The sequence below is a fragment of the Cupressus sempervirens genome, chromosome 11 (assembly GCF_028749045.1).
Source record: "Cupressus sempervirens isolate cs-2001-9-10 chromosome 11, ASM2874904v1, whole genome shotgun sequence".
Classification (NCBI taxonomy): domain Eukaryota; kingdom Viridiplantae; phylum Streptophyta; class Pinopsida; order Cupressales; family Cupressaceae; genus Cupressus; species Cupressus sempervirens.
Window position 1 is genome coordinate 479,612,144 of NC_143128.1, and position 13,086 is coordinate 479,625,229.

The 13,086-nt window shown below is 35.5% G+C and overlaps 1 pseudogene across 1 annotated transcript; it reads left to right on the forward strand.

Moving 5' to 3' along the window:
• Positions 1-11,274: 11,274 nt before the first annotated feature.
• On the forward strand, positions 11,275-12,857 carry LOC149530463 (small ribosomal subunit protein uS11y-like; annotated as a pseudogene). Its single transcript, XR_016358493.1, has 6 exons — positions 11,275-11,458; positions 11,740-11,862; positions 11,947-11,992; positions 12,125-12,211; positions 12,326-12,455; positions 12,563-12,857. The product of XR_016358493.1 is annotated as a small ribosomal subunit protein uS11y-like (transcript).
• The last annotated feature ends 229 nt before the right edge of the window (positions 12,858-13,086 follow it).

A 13,086-nucleotide genomic window follows, 5' to 3' on the forward strand; every position in this document is an offset into this window, starting at 1 on the left:
TCACATATAAAGCTCAAGTACAAAATCCTAAGAATAGATTTTTACTATCATCATCCAACCATGAAATTCAATTTATTTTCTAATAAAAGAATATTTGAACTAGGACCATCTAGATTCCAACAATATGAATTATATCATCATCATGCACCCATCACGATCACTGCAACTTTCCTTCAAAACACTAGTACTCCTCATAAATGATTTCAACATTTTTTTTTATGCCAAAGACGTTTCATATATCGAATGGATGAGCCATTTTTTTGAATCAATCATCCTTGACATATGATAGGCATGCAAAATGATGAAACTCTTTTTGGTCGTTAGATTGTGCAATTTTCATTTCATCCTCTTTGCCCTATTGTTCATTTTTGCATTACATTTTCCTTCACTACTCTTTTATTTATGGGCATCATCCTTGGTGAAAAGTATTTCTACAAATCAGTTGTTCAAATAGGTCTATAATGAAATAGGACATCTCTTCACTACCAACTAAAAAGTGTCTTCTACAAAAATTTAAACTCATCTAACAATCTCTATTCCCAAATCAACAGTGTAAAATAATATAGAAAAGAGCAAGACATATTAAAATAAATTGCTATAAGTTTCCCAAAGGATAGTTTTTCTCCATGACACCCTCTTCCCCTACAAGTATTTTTTTTTCACATTTGTATTATCATTGTACTTGTTGTAGGCTAGTACTATTGCATTCACTTTCTCTGAAATTCAATTAGTTTGAACCAATCACTTGTAATTATTTTTAAATAATTAAAGTCTTACTAAAGTTTAATTATTTAATTGTAAATTTTATATACTACACAAATTATTTGATTGACTCGATAGGTTTTGTGTTATAGGAGCCCTTTTTTAGAGGTTCATATTACAATTTTTTCGGCTAAATTCATGTCAAATGAGAGTTACGTGACATTTTTCTATTATATCTTAGTTTATACTTAAACTTTTACATAAATTGTTAGTATATTATATTTGAATTTGTTGTAAAATTTTGTTATATTTAATAAATTAAAATAATTTTATATGAAAATAGATATTTTGATACCATTCATTTATATGTGTAAATAATGGTAATTAATTACTACAAGACATTAATACATTATAATTGATATAATTTGTAGATATAAAATTATATTTAATAATAATATTATGAACCAAAACAAAAAAAAACTTTTTAAAATTAGGTAGATGTATTACATTCAAAAAATAATAATTTTAAAATTCTTTTTAGGAAAATAAAATCTCATAATTATAAATATTATATTAAATAAATATCTAATATTGATGGAATATACTCCATTTATGGATATATTGTAAGGTCTTATGATATAAGTTTAGAACCTTAAGCTTATACCTTAGGACCTTCATTTGTAGTGATGTAATCAAAGATTACTATTATTATACTTTATTAGTTTTTTATTTTGTAATTTATCTAGCAAAAAAAAAGACTATTCATTACTTATTATTAAATATAAGACAATAGTTATATTTCACTTTATATCTCAAATAATACTTTGTTACTTTTTTTTTTTTTTAAAACTAAAATTAGATTGAAATTTCTAATTTGGGAGAATAGATATGGAAGTGCAATTCTTTTAAAACTATTCTATTTAATCACTTCTAAAATTTATTCATAATAAATTTTCTTTACTTTTATAATAATTTTATTCGATTGAATTAAATTTATTAAAAAATATACTACAAATTAATAATTGTATTCAATAAAGTTTAGAAATGTATCTAGATTGGATCTAGATTTTAGTTTCTTTGAGATTTTGTTGATTTAATCTCAATAGCATTTGGGTATATTCGTATATAAGATAAATCTTGATGGTTTTTGGTTATTTCAATATGGATCTGAGGTAAGTGGAAAATAATGGTGGAATGAAGAAAAAGAGCAAGGTTTTGCGAGAAAGGTCATAGGAAGTGATGGAAGGATGGGAGGGAAGCTTGGAATGGCTTGAGGCAGCCATTGAAACCTCCAAGAAACTAGATTGTAAAATGTGGTGGCTTTTTGGATCGAAATGAGCAAGGATTGATTTGTAGGAATGTGGAGGATTCGTAGTTTTAGAAGGATGATCGTGGTAATACCCAAGGGCACTCAACAAGTAATAACTGGAAATGGGTGAGAAGGCAAAATGATCATCCTTCGAGCCCTGCAACTCATACGAAGGACACCTTGACCACACTGGAGTCAAAGATGATTAATATCTGGATCAACACCGATGAATGGAAGTTGACGATTAAAATATTGAGGGATAGGGCTTTATTTATGAAATGGGGAGGAGGATGTCCATCATTACCCAAGATGAGAAAGTGAGTAAATGATACCTGGGGGCTGAATGTCTCCATCAAAAACTTGACAAATGGTTTCTTCCTAATCATTATGGAGTCAAATTAGGAGAGAACAAGGGCAATGAATAATGGTCCCTTTTTGATGGATGGAGTTGGCTTTTTTTACTAAGAATTGGGTCCCAAACTTTAACCCTAAATAGGCCAAGGTGGAAGGGGTTCCAATATGGATCTAGTTGTCTAATCTCCCTCATGAATACTAGAATATATAAATTTTTAAGGTGATAGGGGACGAGCTAGGCAATTTTGTCAAGATAGACAAAGCAATAAAACATCAAGATTTCAACCAGTATGCAAGGATTTGCATATTGTGGAAGCCCCATTTGCTACTCCCACATGCAATAGAACTTTGAATGATGGAAGGCTATTGGTGGCAGGAAATAGAGGTTGAGGAAGCAATAAGTTGTTGTAAAGTTTGCAAGGAATGGGGTCATGTGGTTGAAGACTGTACAAAGAAGAATAAGGGTAAGCAAAAAGTGACAAAAGTGTTAAAAGAAACAATGTGTTCTAGGGACGCGGGCCCATCAAAACCCCCCTCAATGAACTACTCCATAGTTGATGTTGAAAACAATGGGATCAACAAGGTTCTTGAGATGGAAAATGTAACTGTGAAGCCTTAGGGAATGGAAGATGGCACGAGGAATGGAACCCATGACAATGTGCTTCTATAAGGGAATCCCACTTGTGGTGATCATCAAGACTTCAATCTGGGGGCTATAGCTACGATAATAGAAGAAGATCTCAGAAGGGCATTGGAGGGTAGGGTAGTAGAAGACAGGGTTGTAGAGGATGACAGTCATATGAGGGATCTGAATAAGTATGAAAGGGAAATTCATATAGATCCAATGGACTTAGATTGCCCCAAGAAACCTAAAGGAGAGGAAGGGAGCTTAGACATTTTTGCTTCTCCCTCAAGGCTAATGGTTCCCTATTTGGGAGGTATTCTATAAATTGAAGAACTTCTTGGAGAAGACACAATAGTAGAATAGGATGGGATTGGGCTCATAGAGTAATCAACAATCTCACAGTCAAAGGAAAAGGAGGTCAGGTCTCAGGGTAGGCCCCATAAATCAAGGGGTAGGAAATCGACTCAGAGATTGCTAGAGGATGTTGGTAATATGAAGGGAGAGATGTGATTAAGATCTGGGAGGGACATTGTCTGTCCTAGGTAGCCATGAAGTTCCTTATGTGGAATGTCAAGGGCTGCAATGCCCCTAGCAAACAACATTTGATCAAGAGAGCTCTTGATGAGCTGAAAGCATAAGTTGTATGCATTCAAGAAATGAAGATGGAAATAGAGGAAGCAACTAGGTTTTTAGGAGTAAGAGAAAGGTGATCAAGTTTATTTGTCGAGGCTATGGGGGCCTCAAGAGGTCTGGGCATTTTGTGGAATCCAAGATTTCTTAAAGGTGGTTCTCTAATTAAAAAGAGGAATTGGCAAGCTTTGCATTTTTTTTCATATTCTGTAAATTTCTCAAGGGTTTTGATAAATGTGTATCAACCCACAAAATTAGAGGAGAAAAAAATAGTTTGGGAGGGAATTGATATCTTTTTAACTACTTTAGGGAATGATTTAAGATTGGTAGTAGGAGATTTTAATCCTACTATTTACTCTTCAGATAAACGAGGAAGTGCTTGATATTTTGGTACAGTATAAACTGATTTTCAACACTTTGTTCAGGACAACTAGTTGTGGGAAGTTCCTACAAAGGGGGTCCCTTTCATGTGGATGAATAGGAGGACAAGCTTCTCACATATTGTGGGAGAGTGGCAATCTTTACTAGTCATTTTCGAAGGAAGAGTACTAGGATTGTTGGGCTTTGATCATTTCTCGGTGTCTCTAGTGGTTCAACAGGACGATATTTGATGGAGGCACGGCCCAAGACCAAAATGAACACAATAGGAAAAGGGAAATATTATTATCAGAAGTGACCTACTATTACATTCAGTACACTAAAAATAGACTCTAAGACATGCCCAATGGGCTTACAAAGTTGTCTAAATCTGGAGAAAATCTTCCTACAGTACCTTCTCCCAAACTCCACCAAGAACTACCTTTATAACGCCAAAAAATGTTCTTAAATAAAGCCCAATTAGGTTTAGGGTTAGGAATACATTCTAGAATATGCCATTTGGCATCCACCACTAAAATAGAAGGTTCTAGAAATCACGTTAGAAGTCAATGTAAAATTAGAAGAATCCATAAATGGTAGTCCAACTTCCACGAGGCATAACTTTTGATCTAGGACTCCGATTGACGAATAGTGTACATTTCTAAAAAGCTCTCGAAGCACTCTATAGCCTTATGGACCAAATTTGCTTGTCCCCCATTTTTTGGGCTTGTATGAGGTTGCTTAGTGCCTCAAATCTGACTTTGAAGCACTCTTAGGAGGTCTCTAGGCAACTTAAAACTGTAATAACTTTCAAACCGTAAAGCCTTTTGACCTTTTTATTTTATTTTATCTGGAGTGCTTTAAATTACAAATATAATCATTCCTCCAACTTAGATCCTCTAACTCATTATAATTATGGCTTAATTACAAAATAACCCATTTTTTGCATTGGCACATATCCCAAGGTGTTAAAAACCCTAACCCAAAAAACCAATAGTGGAACTATGAGAGTTGGAATCTTTATTTGACCCAAATGGGTATCCAGAAATGAAAACACTTTAAACAGAAACTAATACTAAGCATATTTTTGGGTGATATAGGATTGCCCTTACACCACTGGATGCTCCTGCATTAGTATTCCCCTCATGTGTCCTTTTAAATTTGAAATGATGTGGTTCAGGGAGGAAGGGTTTCAGGAAAAGGTGGTGGATATGTGGACCAATGCACCTATTGGTGTAAATAAGTATTTACTTATTACACTTACTTAAGTTTACTTAGATTAATGCATTGTTTAATTGTTTTGCATTATTTTATTATTTATTTTAGGTGAGACACTTAGGAGTTTGTGTACTCTCATGAGTTACACAACTCTAATTATGCACATGGTGTCTAAAACATAGGAGTTTGCATCATTCACTGAGTTGTCATGTTCACAACACAGTTATTCGCACTCCTTATTTTGCACATGTTGTCTATATCACTGATTTGTGTGTTACACCATTGTAGGCTTATCCTCACATCATCACACTTAATTTTGTGCTTAATGGAGGATAACCCATATTTGGTGGACATGTGCCTAGTTGTATGACTTATCATGTTGCTGACTTCTATGCATTCTAGAAGCTCTCCTGAGGCCTTTATAAACAAGGACTCCTAATTTACTCTCAAGCTGGCATATTGAATGAATATAGTCATTCTGATCATACTCTCTCTAGTTTGATCTACTGTGTGCTTGTGTTTGAGTTCCTTGTTCTTGGGTGAATTTAGGCCTAAGCCAAATTCTTACAACACCTATAGTGGACGACAATGTTGCCTTTCACCTTATCTCAAAATTGAGATATCTGAAGCAAAAACTTAAGGAGTGGAACAAACTTCATTTTGGGAATATTTTCAGTTTTAAAGTAGGTATAGAGGTGGATCTGGCAGCATTGAACAATAAAATTATGGAGCAAGGGATGGATGAAGTGGACTTCCAAATCAAACAAGATTTGATGGTCAAGTATGCCTAAATTTTGAAAAGGGAGTAGGTTTTCTTCAAACAGAAATCAAGAGAGAATTGGTTAAGGGTTGGGGATAGGAATACATAGTTTTTCCATAGCTCTTTGAAAATTAAGTGCAATGTGAATCACATTCTATCTATTGAGGATAAAGATGAGGTGCTATTGGAAGATGTGGACAACATCAATAGAGAAGCAGTGGAATTTTACTCAGAGCTATAGAGGGGGAACATGTGGGAATGAGAAATGCTTAGGAAAAGGTCTCGAGAGTTATTTTGTGCATTGTTTCAGAAGAGGACAACATGAAGTTAATAGAGACAATTAAGATGAGCGAACTGAAGGTTGCAGTGTTTGGATTAGGAGGAGACGACACACCAAGGCCTGATGGTTTTTAGGCTTTTTTTTATCAAAATGTTTGGAAGCTTGTAAAGGAGGAGTTGCTTACAATAGTGGAGGAGTCAAGGAGGGAAGGTTTAATCCTTAAGGACTTCAATAACACATTGATAATACTCATTCCAAAGAAAGTACAACCATCAAGGTATGATGAATTTAGGCCTATTTGTTTCTATAATACAGTGTATAAAATTATTACCAAGATTGTTGCAAATAGGTTGAAAGTGTTGTTAGCTTCTATTATCTCTCTGGAATAGAGTGGTTTCACGCCCAATCGTAGCATAGTGGATGGCATCATTGTTTCTCATGAGGCAATACATAAAGTCAGTAAAATAAAGGATTGAAAAATGATGCTTAAATTGAATATCTATAAAGCATATGATAGAATTGATAGGGATTTTCTTTTGGTGGTATTATAAAAATTCGGATTTGGGGAAGGATGGTTGAAGTGGATTAAGAGCATGATTTTGGATTTTAGAGCTTCAATTTTAGTGAAAGATAGTCTCCAAGGCTTCTTTTGTACTAGTCGGGGAATCAGGCAAGGGGACCCAATCTCTCCTTTTTTGTCCATTCTCTTGGCAAAGGTTTTGGGAAGATTAATCTCAAAGAAGAGAGGTGCGAGGTCATGAAAGGGAATCCTAATTGCGAGCAAGATAGAAGCAACCACTCATTCCCAATTCATGGATGACACATGTTTCTTTGGTATGACTTCAATCGCGAAGGCTAAAGTCATGAAGTAGGTCTTAGACGAATATAACCTGAAATTGGGACAATTAGCAAATTGTGATAAATTTGAAATCTATTTTTTCAATATAGAACTAGGGTTGCAGAGGATTATTGCCAGATATTTTGGTGTGAGAATAGGGAAACTCCCAAGCAGATTCCTCGGCACACTGTTGTTCTTAGGAGTAGGCAAGGGTACAATATGGAAAAACTTGGTGGATGGTTGAAGGAAGAGGATGGATAACTGGAAATGATAGTGGCTAACATTGGCAAGAAAGATAACAATACTCTGGTTGGTCATATCAGCTTTGTTGATCTATTCCATGGCTTGTTTCAAAATTCTAAAGAAAGAGATCCTTTTGATTCAACGTAGAATGTGGAAATTTTTGTGGAATGGATCACAAGAGGGAGGTAAGATATAATTGATGGCTTGGTTACAGGTGTGCTGACTAAGAGGAGATGTTGGGTTGGTGTCCAGGATTGGTTGTTGTTAAACTTAGCCCTTGGTGCCAAATTAGTTTGGCAGATGTACACCACTGGAAACTAGCACTGGGTTAAGATTCTTAGAGAGAAGTATTTGGATAACATGGAGGACAAACACATTTTGACTATTGTTGACCCTCCATGTGGCTTAGCAATTTGGAATTTCATGATAAGTTGTAGGGAGGTAGTAATTAACCATTTGACATGGAAGATTGGGGACAAAGCAAAGGCATATTTTTGGAAGGATTTGTGGAATGGAGGTCAGAAGTTGGACAACATTGGGGTGTCTCAAAGTTTAATTGAAGCTACAGAACAACAATGGGGATCCAAAGTACACGATTATATTAATGGGCATAATACATCAAATGGTTTACCTAAGAAATGGAAGGAGGTTTCCTCCCTAACCCTCAATAACGAGGATCAAGAGTAGATGAAACAAATTCTGAAGGAATGAGCTTTAGTATCTTCCAATGTAAGGGACCAACTAATATGGTATGACTCCAAAAGTGGTCGTTATATAGTGAAAATTGGATATCAGTTGTTGGAAGGAAGATATAATAAGGTGGTCTGGGAACAAGACTTGTGCTGGGACATAACATACTTACCCAAGGTAGGGGCTTTCACTTGGCTAGTAGGCAATGGCAAAATTTTAACTAGAGAAAGACTTAAGAGGATGGGTTTTCAGGGACCTTTTAGGTGTCATCTATGTAGGGAAGTTGTAGAAATAATTGATCACCTCCTGTTGCATTGCAACTTTTCGCAAGAGGCATAGACAATGGTAAGATCAAAGCTGGAGTGGGCAAGTCCATTCACAAAAACTTTGAAGGGATGGTTGGAAGCTTGGTTGGAGCCCAAAAACAAGGACATGTCTTTAGAGTGGCGTGGAATGTCATACCGACAACAACACTTTGGGAGCTTTAGAAGGAAAGGAATAGGAGAATATTCTAGGAAAAGGAGGAAGACAGGGTTCATTTTCGAAAGAGGCTAGAGTGGGCCATTGCAAAAGTTATCTCATATGCAACCCCATCCACATGTCTTCAAGATACTCTATTTACAAGGCAAGATTCCATACTGCAAATAAACTTCCTGTCAATTAAATTTTGGCTTGTTAATGGGCTTGTAAGGGCCGATCCTACTCATGGAAGAGAAAGGTGTTGTTGGCAACCACCAGAGGAGGGATGGATTAAAATAAATTTTGATGGGGATGCTCAAGGAAACCCGGGTAAATTTGGATGTAGATATATAGCACGAGACCATAAGGGAAATTCCTTAGCCTTTGTGGCTAAATGTCAAAGGGATGGCACAAAAAATGTGGCAAAATTGAAGCAACCAAGGAGGCCTTAGTTTTAGGAGTTAAGCTTGGCATACATAGAGTGCATATGGAAGGAGATTCAGAGATTATCATCAATGGAATCAAGAAAGGGGGATTGGAGTCATGGCACCTTGATAAACACATTTTCCAAATTAAGTGTCTATTGATGAAATTTGAAGACCTCAGGATAACCCACGTCTATCAGGAGGCAAATAAGTTGGTAGAAAAGTTGGCCAACTTGGGAGTGGATGGTTCCTTGGGGAACCGAGATGACATTTTTGAAGACCTTAGGCTTCTCAATTTGGCGTAAGGGCTATGGGTTTTGGAATGGTTTATTATGAGATTGAGCTCTCAAAATGAAGGGTACTCATGAAGGATTAATCCATCACGCGTGTAGAGTATATGTAATCATAAAGCAACACGTCTCAAAATTTGGGCTTCCAAAGTTTTCAAGAGCGTGATTGAAGGCATACATGAATTGATTTTAGCAGTAAACTTTGCTCTGAAACTTGAGATGGAGGCCAATTTCGCATTGGAATCAAACAACCAGACCTATTCATATGAAGGTAGGATCAAAGTGAGGAGGCTGAAGAATATTTTCTTGTTTGAAGACAAGGAATTTATGGCTGGCATTAATGATATTTTTGGTCTGGAATACTTGGACACTTATTGGAGGTAAAGATCCAATTTGGACATTGCATCTCTCTTCGTGGCTCTGACTCGGCTAGTTGGTGAATCAAAGGAGGAAGTTCACTAGGTTGTGGTAACTTGTATGGATCCACAATGGCTACTGGGGATTGATGATGTAAATGACACATCAGTGTTGGGTGTTGGCTTGGAAATGGGGTGGGGCCCATGGAGGATAATTGGGGGAGGGGAGAATCTCAGGTTCAACCTCTAGTAATTTGGTCTTCTGCATCTCCACAAGGGGTTCATTTGCCAAAAGCTGCAAAAGGATGGAGGAAGGTGGTCACTTTCCTGGAGGAAACGATTTGGTTTAAGGATGAGGCAAGGAGAGGTTTCATGAAGTCGACTCCACATAAGAGCGCGAGGATGCCAGGGGAGCCGTTGAGATTTCAAATGGCAAGGGACGGATGAGATGCCTTAGGGGAGACCACGATGGCTGGTGCATGGATGAACATGTTGTTGGAAGCAGAGGCGAGCACAACTTCAACTGACTAGAAGCATCTTCAAGGACCAAAACACAAGGGCATGTCGCGGGCTATGGAGGATGACTGTGCAATTCCAAACTTCACCAAGGAGGATGCAACAAGATGGTTCAAGTGACTGAAACCGAAGCCTTATGGCTTCTGTTCTAAGGTCTTGATTTTGTTTGTTTTGTTTATGTTCTTCATGAACTATGTAAATTACTGTGAAAGGGTTTGGCCTTTTGGTCGGGTGGTAATGCCCCCTTTTGTAAATATTGACTATCTAATGTTAGTGGGGAATAAGATATTAGGCGGGTATGTGTGTTTTTGGCCACTTACTACTATGGCATATCTGAAACTTTTATCTCTGTAAGCTCTACCTTTACTTAATAAAATCAACATGTTACCTATCAAAATAATAATAATTATATTCAATAAAATTAACACACATTAGTATAAGGCAAGTACATGCCACTGTGTGACACTTGTTTAATTTGTATTTTGCACCTTTTTTTATTATAAATATACTATCTAATTATTTATTATTTTTTTATCATTTAATTTGTATTTCTATTTTTTCTAAATACTAATATTTTGAATTAATTTTAAAATACAATTTATGTTTTAATTTAAAAAATAAAAATATATAAAATAATTAAAACAAGTGTCACGTAGTGACTTGTACTTACCTCATAGTTAAAAAATTATTTATAATATAATTTTGGTGTTGTTAAAGGAGCATTAAGAGAACTATACTAATTATAATTAATTTTTTTTATTCATATAGTTGATAATAATTGCTTAATTTAAGTAAAATTGAAAACTTATTGTGAGGATACACTAGTGAAAAATATTGGGTAGAGGTTACAATGTAGTGAAAAATTAATAATCATGTGAATTCAATACATTTAAATTTTGTCATTTAAATTTTGTTCTGTTTTGTAATGTATATCTTGGACCAAAAAAAATGTAATGTGGAAGTAGCCTAGATCCTATAAGACTAAACCAATTTAACCAATCATGTATGAAATAAATATTTTTTATAATATATAAATTACATAAATACATATAATACCAAAAAATTAGATAAATATCATAAACAATTGCTAGTTAATGGTAATAGCCTCAACTTTATTTTTTAAATAATATATTTCAAATTGACTACCAAAAATAAACGAAATTGTAATTATCTTATAATGAAAAAGACCAGAAAAATAAATAAATGAAATAAATGAAAAAATCAATATAACTCAACTTTCTGCACACAAGCTTGCCTTACATTCTAGGGTTTCTAGGGTTTTATTTCAAAACAACTGCGTTTTTCTTTCTGTTACGCACGAAGGAAAGAACAGGCGTAATACAAGAAGCGGCGGATAGCAGGCACCCAGAGATCTCAGATTGAGAGGCTTGTAAAAATTTACAATGGTAAGATTTTATCTGTGATGCAATCGTATTTTCTTCATTCTCCGTAATTAGTCTGTTTCCGTCCAGTTTGCTATTACCCTTCTATAGGTCCAGCGTGCAGAAGTATTCTCCTGCATGATAGTTCTAATCGGAATGGATCTCAGAGAAAACGTGTTCTTAACGGACATGATCTTTACACTGCTTCAGTTTCCTCAAGCTTATGCACTATTAGGGGTTACTTGTTTTTGAGAGCATGGGCATTTCTAATTGTTCGCGTTACTATTTTTTCATGTTTTATTCAGTCTGGGAAGAAGAAGACCAGAGAAGTGAAGGAGGAAAATGTTACTCTAGGACCTGCAGTTAGGGAAGGAGAACATGTGTTTGGTGTAGCCCACATATTTGCGTCTTTCAATGATACATTCGTGGTAAGCTGTAATCTATGTTATGTATCATTCAGCAGCTTGAATTTCCCGTAGCATTTTATCATCCTAATTTTCTTTCCTGTACAGCATGTGACTGATTTGTCTGGAAAGGAAACACTTGCCCGTGTTACAGGTAAAAAGCTTTTTGTCAACACATTCTGGTTTTATTGTGACATAATTACCTTTTAGAAGTTTCTAGTAAGATAACAAATTGACATTGTTCAATCTTTGAATCGCTAATAATTGCCGTACCTGATGCTATCAGGTGGTATGAAGGTCAAAGCTGATAGAGATGAATCATTCCCCATATGCTGCGATGCTTGCTGCACAAGACGTTGCACAAAGATGCAAGGTATATTATTTCAGTTGGATTTATCGACACAAAGGTTTTCAGTGAATTACCATATTGATGTACATAGTTTTAAACTTTTAATACCAAGTACATGGCATATAATTTGGTTTTCAGGAGCTTGGCATAACTGCCTTGCATATTAAGCTTCGGGCAACAGGAGGGAATAAAACAAAGACTCCTGGACCTGGAGCACAATCAGCTCTTCGTGCTCTTGCTCGATCTGGAATGAGAATTGGTCGCATAGGTAAAGCTGTTTGCTATTATTTATTTTTTGTTTTGAAATTAACTGGTTTTGGATGTTGCTGAAAACACGGAAAATTGTATATTTGACTTAGTTGTCTTTTTTGACAGAGGATGTGACTCCCATTCCAACAGACAGTACCAGAAGAAAGGGTGGACGAAGAGGAAGAAGGCTGTAGTATTTTTGTTGGATGCTATTATTTGTTTTGACACTTCACAAAGTAGATGATTTAGTTCCAGTACTTTGGGCCAATTGCATGATTTGCAAACACAAGAGTAGATGATTTAGTTCCAGTACTTTGGGCCAATTTTTGCATAATTCAGTTGTATGAGAGGTATTTAATTTTATTCCGAAAAATATCTAGGATATATGGTGTTTAATTATAGAGCAACTTTTTGAGCAAAACTCATTGCATTTCAATTGGAATTTACTTTAGTTTATAGAATCTAGTCAAGCTTTTGTGCTAGAATCCTGTTTGGTTTGTTTATTGATAACAATTTCAGCCTTTGTGGTATATGACCGTGATTATTTCTGTTATGATTGCGCTCTTATTTACTGATAATCTGTGCATTGGGAAGCATTACATTAATTTTATTTTCTTCTTCTGTGCCCACTTTCTTCACTTAATTGTTGA